This window comes from Anoplophora glabripennis, unplaced genomic scaffold (genome assembly GCF_000390285.2).
Source record: "Anoplophora glabripennis isolate ALB-LARVAE unplaced genomic scaffold, Agla_2.0 scaffold707, whole genome shotgun sequence".
Taxonomy (NCBI): domain Eukaryota; kingdom Metazoa; phylum Arthropoda; class Insecta; order Coleoptera; family Cerambycidae; genus Anoplophora; species Anoplophora glabripennis.
The window spans coordinates 3743-15724 of NW_019417776.1; the positions used below are offsets into that span (position 1 = coordinate 3743).

Sequence of the window (11982 nt, forward strand, 5' to 3'; positions counted from 1 at the left end):
CTGATAATCCTTATATTTTTAATGCCAATCTTCAGAGATACTTCCAAAATTTCGAGTTTACAAATGAGCATTATCTTTTTGTAGGGGATATAAATATAAATTTATTATCATCCATGACAGATTATGTCGTAGAATATTGTAATATAATGAGTGAATCAGGTTTTACATCGACTATAAACGAACCCACAAGAATAACAAATAACTCAAAATCATGCATTGATCATATTTTTATTAAGTCAAAAAATAATAGTTTATTAGAATATATTCTCCCCATAGTTTTACAAAGTAATATCACAGATCACTGTACAACCATATTACAGATAATACTAAATAATCCTAAAATCACAATGCAACAAAAACTTAAATATACTCAAAATATAGATACTAATAAATTTTATTCATTGTTGGAAAACACTTCCTGGGAGGCTGTCTATGCCTCAGAAAATGTGGAAACTGCAACAAATGTATTTATTAAAATCATAACAGAATCACTTGAAAGCTGCACAGTCACTAAATTATTAAAAAGAAAATTTCATAAAAAAAATAACTGGATTACAAATTCAATAATAAAATCTGTAAGTAAAAAAAATAAAATGTTTCGTGTTTTGCAAAAAAATCCTAATAATTTAGAGTTATTACTAGAATATAAAAATTATAAAAACAAATTAACAAATATAATAAAAGCGGCAAAAAGAAATTATTACAATGATCTAATTAATAGAAATAAATTTGATTCAAAAAAATTGTGGAAAGTAGTTCAAAATATTACCGGATCTTATTCAAAACCAAAAGTTATAAGTAGTTTACAATCTGGTAATACCATTATAACAAATTCTAAAGATATGGCTGATGAATTTAATTTAACCTTTGCAAATATAGGAAAATCGTTAGCTCAAAAAATAAAACCAAAACTTAATCAAAATGTTACATTTACAAAAAAAAACTCTTTATCATCATTAGTGCTGCTACCTACAGATAACCAGGAACTAAAAAACGTAATATTACAATTAAAAGATAACAAATCACCTGGAAATGATAATTTAAGTTCAGAAATAATAAAATCTGTTGCCATGTTTTTAATTGAACCATTAGTTTACATTATAAATAACTGTATGACATCTAGTATTTGGCCTTCTGCATTTAAAGATTCTATCATTATTCCCATTTTCAAGAAGGGTGATAATACACAAGCATATAATTATAGACCGATTTCTCTAGTAACAAACTTTAACAAAATTTTTGAAAAAATTATTAAAAATAGAATAGTATCATTTTTAAATAGGAATAAACTCCTAGCTCAGGAACAGTATGGCTTTAAGGAAAACACATCGACGCAAGATGCAATCATTACACTTATAAACAAAGTTTCCCTAGCACTTGATAAGGGTTTGCCTTGCTTATGCACGTTCATTGATTTAACCAAAGCCTTTGATACTGTCAGCCATTCTCTACTTTTGCAGTCATTAGAAAATATAGGAGTCAGAGGAGAGTGCCTTAAACTAATGGAAAGTTATTTAAAAAATAGGAAACAATGCGTGAGAGTGGGTGATGTTTGCAGTGAGAAATTAACCGTTGAATATGGCGTACCGCAAGGTACTGTATTGGGGCCAATATTATTCTTAATATATATAAATGATCTATTCACTTTGCCAGTTAAAGGCTTTATTATAGGATTTGCGGATGATACAGCCGTTTTTCATTGGGCTGAAACATGGGATCAATTGAAGGAAGTTGCACAAAGAGATCTGTCATATATTAATGACTGGCTTAACTATAAACTGTTAACAATTAATCTGGAAAAAACTAGTTACTTACCTTTTACATGTAATAAATCAACAATTCCATCCTTTGATTGCTTGAATATAGAAATCAACAGAAACATTTTTACGATTCTTCCTGAAACAAAAGTCAAATATTTAGGTGTATTATTAGATTGTCATTTACGTTGGGATAATCATATAAATTATATTATAAAAAAACTTCAGTCAATAATACATACCTTTAAGTATCTCGGTAGTTTGTTATCCATGCAGTATTTGAAGACCATCTATTACTCCTTAGTGGAAAGCCATATAAATTATGCTATATTAGCCTGGGGCTCTGCTGTTAAGAGTCATATTGAACCTCTTCAAATACTGCAAAAAAGATTTCTAAAGATAATATTTAAGAAGGAACAAACTTACTCTACTAGCGAATTATTTAGTGAAGCCAAAATGCTCGATATAAGGCAACTATACTATTATAATTGTATCTCTAGATATCATTTAGTAGAGGACAAATGCGAATTAATCACACATCACTATGAAACAAGGAAAATAAATAAATACTTACCTCCTTTGATGCAAAAAAATATAGGTCAAAGATCCAATATGTATTTGGCTCCAAAATTATATAATACGATACCTGATTATTTAAAAATTCATAATGCGTCATTTTCTTCATTCAAGAAAAAACTTAAAATATATATATTGGAAACGCCTAGAGAAGTGTTGTATGAATATTTTCATTAGGTTCCAGCAGACTAGTGCACCTAGTTCGTTGATGTAGTTTGTGTATTTTTTTAGTGTACTGTATTTTTATGCAACTGTTGGTTTATATGTAATATATGTATGTTTATTGTGAATATGCACTGAAATTTCATTGTAAGTACTGTATTCCTTTCCTTTTATTGTGTTTATCTTGAAACAAGTGTTAAACACTTATCGAGTATATATTTATTCACTTTTTATGTATATGTATGTATATATGTGTATATATGTACATTATTGTATTGTTGATATTAGTTGAATAAATATTATTATTATTATTATTATTATTATTATTTCTTCTTCTTCCAAAAAATATGGGGTATAAATATTTTCTGCAGTAACCGAGCGTAATTTCGACTTTTTTGTGTAAAATTCTGTACCTATTTCTGACAGTTGTGTGTAAAAATTTAAATTTACAAAATAATTACAGAAGAGTATTCACAAAAGGTTGTAGTAAAATGAACGCACTTCTGAGTTAAGGAGAAAAAAGAAATAAAAACAGAAACTATAACTGTAACTATTTTGCGACATTTTTCATTTAAACAACTTTGTTAAATCGACACCATTTGGGTTCTAAATTATACCCTTAAAGTATATAACATTCATTAAGTGACACCCTGTACAATCTGGAGCATTTAGGCTCTGAACTGATATATCTCATTGGAGTTTTGCAGGCAAATAGTTATAAAGAACGAGATATCAACTCTAGACGTCCACATAATTAATGTGCCTGAATAATTTTTTGTACTAAAAATTCTAAATTTATTATAGTTTGTTTCAGTTTAAAAATCTAAAATGCATAGGAAATGCATCCAATTAAAAAATTAAGCTACTCACAATGCTGATTATACTTGATAAATATTAGAGTCTTATAAGATATGTTTTATAACAATTTTAGGCAAGAACTAAAATGTCTGTAATTTTAAGCAGACTATTTATCAGTTGTAATCAGCAATGTTAAAAATCGTTCTATTTATATGCATGCCTCGTAGATGTTTAAAGTAACTACAGAAACTGAATAAATTTAATAATTTTTTCTTCAAACGTCATATACTTAAGTGACAACTTATGTGACGTTATTCACAATCAGTAATATTAAGTGTCATTTGTATAAATACTTATACTCTTAAGCGTATAAACACCTTATAGTACTATGAATTCAATTTTAATACATTTATTTTTGTTATATTTATTATTAATTAATTATTAATATTTATAGTAAAAATACAGTTCTGAATCATTTAAGAATCCTCCATTTCTTACGATATCAGTACATACGACAATATTTGTAGTCAACTGCTTTTAAGGATACATTGTTTGAGTGGGTCCGATGAAAACTGTTCGATATTCTCAGCAGAGCTAGAAAATGCACGCAAATTGTTGTATTTTTCGATGTCTACGTTATGCTTCAAACTTAACACAGATTTTATAATTGAATAATGAGCCCATAAACTAGAATTCTTCAGTTTTTGTGCCATTTCCGAAATATTTGAAAAATGTAATATTTTTTAAATTTCAGTAGTTGTATCTCCGAAACCAGGCTCCTGACTCATTAACATTTTTTGGCCTATAATAATCCAGGAACATTCCTAAAGTTATGACATGGACATAAAATACACCCTGTATATCAAACAGAAATAATTTAAATGGCATATCAGGAACAGAACAAGTACCATGTGATTTAAATTAACAGGTTTAGTTTTTCTTTAATACCTGGCGTCCTGAAGACAAATGGATATACAATATGAAAGAAGAAACGAGTGGTCCGTGATGTGCAATTTGTGTGCAGGACGCTATCGCGAAAACGGCCTCAGCTCGGAGGCTCCGATTACCTGACCGTAAAAGAATAATGCGAAAAGAGCATAATTATCTATAGGTCTGGTGTATATTTAGCTAGATGTGATGGCCTAAGGCCGGCTTAGGTCGACCAACTGCAAATACATATACTATAAATAGAAACATGTCTTCAGCCAGACTTCTCTCACATTTTGCTCTCTGTCATCTCTTTTGTGCTCGTGATTGATGGTGACTGGCCAAACCAGTGTTTTTAGTTTGTTCCAGTCCTTTAGTGTTCAAAGATACTTTCAAACATTTTAAAATGAACCCAAGGAAAGTTAAATAAACCTTATCATTTTCAAGTAGCATTTAAGAATAAAAATTGTAATTTTTTTTAAATTTATTGACACAACACAAAAACAAATGTCTCATTTGCGAGATATTGGCCTCACTTATGTTTTGTTAAATGGAACACTCTGTAGGCTTTTATTAAAAAGGCAGTCGAAATAACTTTTCGAAAGTATATTATATATTATATTTAATATAGTTTTTACTTAGTAGCATTCGAAAGTTATTCAAAATGAAAGAAGTTATATAGGTAATCTGTTAACCAAATAATTAACTTCGTAAAATGAAGTCAAATGTTTGCAGAGGTAAAAACGTGTGATATAATAACAAATTACTTAAAATACAAAAAAAATTCAACCAACAGTAATTACATTTTTATTTAATTTGTTCTACATACAACAAAAATAAAGATACTAATTTTTTTCCCAAGTCGGGAGTATGAGTTATGCGCATAGAATTTTTCCTTCAAAATATTAGACCACAATATTAATACCAAATGAGATGCAAGAAAATGGTTAGAAAATGAAAAATGAAGAATAGTGTTGATCGTTGGAAATAAAATAGTTTGTTAAAAAAATTAAACATAAGTCATACCCTATATCTCGAAAATGCTACATTCAATTGTCATTATCGTAAGTGTGTCAAAATATTTTTTTTAATCTCTACAACTTTTATTTTTACACTTTTTTGTATCTCGAACAATAACTAATAAAATTTGTATTAGGACATTATTTGAGATTATAAACAGATTTATTTTATAAAAGTGTTGTGTAAAATAATAAATAATGGTACTTCTTTCTTGAATATTTTCGTGTTTTCTTAATTTATGAGCACCCTGTATGTTTGTATGACAGTTTAATTTTTTCGAGGGGCAGAACTTTTTATAAATAGTGACATTTTTCGATAAAGTAAAAAACAAGAGTTTCTCCTCTTGTCAACTCCATCCGTGGACACATTGTATATACATTATTAATAAACTTTATTGTACTTCAACTCTCAAGTTTTTACTAAATTATTTTATTAAAAAAGTAAACAAAATCAAAAAATCTTATTTTTTGCTTTCTTTAAAATTGTTTATTTATTTGCTATATTTAAAAAACTGCAAAAGTGCATTTTCACCCCTATCTTCAATTTCAACCCTCTAATTTAATAGCACCCCGCGGTTTTTTCATTTTTAATGATCCTTCGAACAAGTCATGTGATGAAAATCCTTGAACGTCTTATTTCCTTTATTTTTTGCAAAAATGAGCATTAAAACGTAGAAGGGTAAACGCGACAAAAATCGAAAAATTGACTAAGTTTGAGCGGCCATATATCAGTCAATTTTCATCTAAAGATACTATACAACCTCTTGTTTTGAAGGAAATATTATATACTTTTTTTCTATGAAGCAATGCCTATACCTATCTCTGCTCAGAAAAAAGTTATTTGCATAAAAGTAAAAAAAAAACAAAATTGAATTTTTTGCATTTTTTTGTTAAATTGTTGTTAATATATTTTACAGTAAATAATTTTTTTAATTTTTTTAAATAAGCTGTAGATAGAAAATCTCACTATCTACGAAATTTTTCCTATGCAATACCCTCAAATTTTGCTTCGTTTTCGAGATATACTCAAAAAACCGTAAGGGTTGCATTTTCACCCCTATCTCCAATTTCCATCCTCTAATTTAATAGCACTCCGCGGTTTTTTCTTTCTGAATAACCATTTGAACGATTCATGCAATAAAAACCCATCAACGTTGTAGTTCCTTAGTACCCTGCTTTTTAAGACATAATCAATAGCCAATAAAAGCTACAAAACGTTTTTAATTTTTTGTCTTTTTTATCGTGTCGAATATTTTATATTATTGAACACCTGAATATTTTTCCATATTTTGTTTAAGCTACAGTTAAAATTATATATGATGAATTATAATTAGTGGTAAAAACTTATTAAGCTTCAATGCCAGAATCCTCAGATTTTATCACTGTAGTGTTAAAATACTTTTTGTGGCATGTTTAATATAAAAATAAGGTAAGAGAAGAACGATGATGGTAACATGACCATATGTTGTAGTTTTAATTAGGTATGAATTTATGCCAACAAATGGCTGTAAAGGAGTTAATATTCATAACTTTTGCCTTAGAGTAGAGACTGAATCTAATTTCAATAAAAGTTTGGTACATTTTTAGCACTTTATATTATTAAAAAAAGAAACTTTTCATCAATACTAGAGGTATGATTATTTGTTTAAAACTGTAATTACATCATCTGAAAGTATATCATTCTGCAATTCTTTTAATATGTAGTTTTACCCTAAAACACCATAAACCCTAAAACACATAAACCTCAAAACCTATAATCGCTAATATCCATTTTTAGGTCTTATGGGTCTGAGGGTTTATGGCGGTTTGGGATTTATAGGGTTTATAAGTTGCGTTTGTAGGTTTTGGAGTTTATTTTATTTGTTCGGGATTTATGAATTTCGGGGTTAATATTTAAATTTCAGATTTTGGGGTTTATGGGTTTTGGTGATTATAAGTTGTCGGATTTATGGATTTAAAAGAATGCGGTCTTAAAGTTAACCGTTGCTGATATATTTAATTTTTTTCAAAAAAAAAAAAAATTAAAAAAGCACTGTCGAATTCAAAAAGATGTGTATTTTACAATAATAAATTTAGACTATCTTTTTTATTGCGCCTCAGATATAAAAATCTGGTTGTGACAGATTAGGTACTTGTTTTGAAGTTCCACTAAACATTTCACAGCCATCCTCGCAAGAAATTATGCTATCCGTTGACTGCATAAAAATAGTAAATACCTTAAAAACCAGAAAAGATAAGTATAGGGAACCATTATACCATTCGAAAGAGAACAAAATTGTTCATCAGGTTGCGCAAGAGTATACAGGGTGTTCCATTAAAAAAAAATAAGTTAAGATGATTTAAAGTTGATTAAATTCGGCATTAATTTCTACCACCCTGTATGAAATTAAGTCATTTTGAAATTATGGCAGGAAAGCCTAGAGCTTTAGTTATGTCTCCTATAAATTTTATCGCTCTAACTTTATTATTTATTTTTTGAAAAATATATCAATCACCGTTGACTTTAAGAATAGGAAAGCTTAATGAAAGTTCACCTAAAAATTGACGTGCAATCCAAAATTGCAATAATATATATACAGGGTGTTCCATTTATAATAACGAAGATGACGCTTCAGAAATTAATCTATTAATTAATTGAACTCGCATATGAGACTTCTAGATGTAAGAAACCTTTTTAAAATAAGAAGTTTTTTGTTTTCAACCATAAATAAGCATGGCATATTAAGTACTTTTCCCCAGACAAAAATTTTTATTATGTGGGCACTACCTAGAATGATTACAATCTTGTTATTAACAGATTAAATTGTAATAAATAGAAACTTACAACAGTTACATTCAAATATCTAAAAAAAAAAAATTTCTCTGTACAAGGCATTGCATTGACTACCGTGACATTTTCATAATTTTATCAGGCGCGGTAAGTAAATCCTCCTCACAATTGGATCTCAATTACTCCATAAAAAAGATATATTGGAAAAAAACTAAAAAAATAATAATAAAGGTGTTAATATATTAATTGAGACATCTTGTATATAGGATAATAGCTCAATTTCACAATATTACGAATACAATTTAATTTAAATTAATTACATGGCAAGAGAGTAGTTGCGAATTGGAATATCCACAGTGTCGAAATGAATTACCAAATCATATCTATTAAATCATCTTCCAGGGAATATTAAAATCAAAAAAACTCACAGATTTAAGAAATATAAAAAATGCAGGAAGAAAACATTTTCTTATTAGAAGTTGCATATGCGGTGTGCAATTGTATGAATTATAGAAAACTTTATTCGTAAAGTCAAAAATAAAATAAGTTACGGAGGCTTTCACTGAGAAACCTGTACATTTAAAACAATTTGTTGTGTAAGAAAATTGCGAAAGTCCATATTTTATATGTAAATTCCTATTTTTATATGTAATTTCCTAATTATTTAGCTTTCAATAAAAAATATTATTTTAACTTCTTAGACAAAATATGAAAAATTAAGGGACTGCCATGAGCGTACGTAGGATTTTTGCTTGGGGTGAGCCTTAAGGACCAGTTGGTGAGCCGGCTAGTCCGACCATAAAGATGATATTATTGGATCGTTTTTTTTTTCTGGGGAGCCGTGCCTACCTTTGCCCCCCCTAGCTGCGCTCCTGGTGACTGCAGGTTACTTGTTGATCAATAACAGTGAAACAGGGAGGCGTAAAAGTTACTTTTTACTTTAATTTTCATGCTCAAATATGATGGAAAAATTTATTAGTAAAAGTATAATTTATGTAACTTATGATTTAAAAAATTTGAAAATTTGGAAGCTTAACGTGTGTTACTGCATTTGCAGTAATATACGAATACGTGTTAAGTTAACGGTTGACTTAATGTTGCTTCCATTGATGTCGAAGTGTCAGGTATCGGTTTTGTAATCTCACTACATTCATCAGGCAATGTAGGGTGTGGCGCAACTCCGTCGTTGTAACGGCATCACATTTACTTCGCCAGATGACAGTGTGCAACAGGTCTCCCAAAATTTCTATCTTGGTGTTCAACTACCTACTAATAGACGGAGAACCAGAGGCAAAAAAATTGTTTGAATTTACTAAGTTTAGTTTGAAAATAGTTGAAATAATAAAATTTGCGTATACGTGGGATGGATGATATGGCTCATTACGAACATTCAATAAAAGTGACGTGCCAAATAATAGTATATACGCGCTCCAAAAGAAACTGCTCAACAGTTTCTCCTAAGCAATAATGTCCGTAATTGGAAAGCTTGAAGATATTGTCTATACCTCTCATACATCATTATTTTTTAAGAAATAAACTTCAAGAACTTCCGTTGCACCGACTCTATTTGACAAATATAATTAGTTATACAGGGTGCCAGATAAATTGATCCGTATTCTAATTTACTTCTAATGAATTACAGAGATAACAGTTTCATTGAAACAACATTCGAAAAGTCACATATTTCTAATAACAAATCCCAAAGTTTTGGAAGCCGAACATACTACATTGTAAATATGGCCCGTAAAATACAGCAGAGTGTAGAGGGTATAATTTGGAACTTTAGAGCTGATTGAGACATTAGGTATTTTTGAAAAGTGTTTTTTATTGTATATTTTAAGAAACATACCTATGTTTCTTACATACCTGTGTAAAATTAACTAGTAAATTTTTAAAGAGTTTTGAGGTGGCTCGTGGTACGATACCTCAGGAAAAATTGATATCTCTGCTAACATCATTAATTTTCATTCATTGTCTCAAAAAACAACATGACCTCATTGATCCGAGATCATAATCTTTCACTAAAACCCGGTACTTTGAGTCTCGGTTAAGGCTGGTTTAACTAATCAGGCGATTAGATTATGATTATAAAATAATTATAAAATATATCAGTATATGTACAGTCTAATTGCCTGATCAGTTAATCAAGCTTTAACCGAGACTTTATGTATCGGACCTAAATGTCACTATTAAGCTATTTTTTGTATAAAATAAAATAGTATATTATTAAAGCGAGTCATGCTCATAATATAACTATCAATATATTTTATTAAATTATAACCGTGATCTACTGTGGAATATTGTATATGACAGCGAGAAATATATAGGAATTTATTTATGTTAACATGAGACAATATAGGTGTTTCAATTAAAACTTCCTACCTGGAAAATAGAGGAATTAAAAAAAAAAACAAAAAAAACTGTGACACGTCGATTTTCTTTCATATGGTGTAAGTTTTGGTGTCTTGGAAGCTACCCCTTAGGCAGGGGCGTAAAATACCTTTAAACTTTAGATGGCACTCTATGATGAGTGACAGCTCATTTTAAAGCTTTTCCAATTCTACTCACGACGACATACGACTGTTAAAATTTTGGTTTGGATTTAACAATAAAATCATCACGTAAAGAATAAGACAAAATATCAATGAATGTTATTTTATTAAGTGTTGAAATTAGTTTCCCTCTGCTTCCATACAATAAGAAAATCTTTGATCCACTTCCGAACGAACATTTCGAAGCATTTCGGGCGTTATCTGACGACATTCTTCAACAATTTCTCGATAAAAAAAAATTGTTTTGATTTTTCGTTTATCTGTCAATACAAAAACTTCATACTACTCTATCAGTTCAACTTTTTTACCTGTTTTACTTTAAACGAAACAATATTCTCGTCTTGTTGTATCGAGACAATATCCCGTAAAATCATCACAAAGTTGATTGAATTCCAATTCGTGAAAATGGTTTATACAATTGCCGAAAAAGTGGAAATAATTAGTTTGTTCTACAAGCTTAATGACTGCATGGCAGGCAATTCAAATTTTTAATAATCGTCATCCTGACAAAAACACTGGATTTAGTGCATAAATTTTCGGAAACTGGATCGGTTGCAAACAGAAAGCATCAACGTGAATAGGTCGTACGTAATGAGGGTAATCAGGTAGCTGTCCTGGGTCACTCGTAATGGAACCAAATTTGAGTCTCAGGAAACTTACAAGTACTTCAGGAATTTCTGTACCTAGTTGCCGCCGAATCTTAAAAATTCATAAGTATCACCCATACAATATTAATTTGGTACAAGAAATTAATGAAGACGATCCTGATCGCTGCTTGAATTTCTGTAAAGAAATAAATGATTATACTCGAAGGAATCCAAATGTTTTGTACTAAATCTGTTTTTCCGATAAATGTACATTCCAACTATGGATGGTCGAGTCAACCGCCATAATTGCCGCCACTGGAGTAATGAAAATTAATGCATTTTTCATGAAACTCATACGCAGCATCCGAAGAAATTGAATGTTCAGGCGGGCTCACTGCGGAAGATCTGGATGGAAACATATTAATCTACTGGAAACGAATATCTACCTACCCGATGATTGTGGAAGTATTGGAAAATGATAACGCTTTGCCAAAATAGGATGTGTGGTTTCAGCAAGATGGTGCCACCTCATTTTGCCGTAGCTGTGCGTGATATTCTTAATTAGAACTTTCTAGCCCTGGATAGGATACAGAGGTGAAATTGAGTGGCCTCCTAAATTTAACGCCCTTAGACTTTTTTCTATGGGGATATTTAAAGCCGATATAATTTATGCAACACGACCGAACTCAATTGAGAAGCGGAAGCAGAAGTGGAGTAGCAAAGAAAATCGACGTGTCAGGTTTTTTTGTTTTTTTTTTAAATTCCGATTTTTCCAGGTGGGAAGTAGTAATCGAAACACCCTGTATAAGAAATGCATCGAGGCATTATTTAAAT

The 11982-nt window shown here is 29.8% G+C and overlaps 1 long non-coding RNA gene across 1 annotated transcript; it reads right to left on the reverse strand.

Annotated features, from left to right (window-relative positions):
* Positions 1-1213: 1213 nt before the first annotated feature.
* Positions 1214-2623, reverse strand: LOC111692478. Its single transcript, XR_002763242.1, has 3 exons — positions 2000-2623; positions 1816-1896; positions 1214-1499 (listed from the first exon to the last, which is right to left on the reverse strand). It is a non-coding gene; the product is annotated as an uncharacterized LOC111692478 (long non-coding RNA).
* Positions 2624-11982: the final 9359 nt, after the last annotated feature.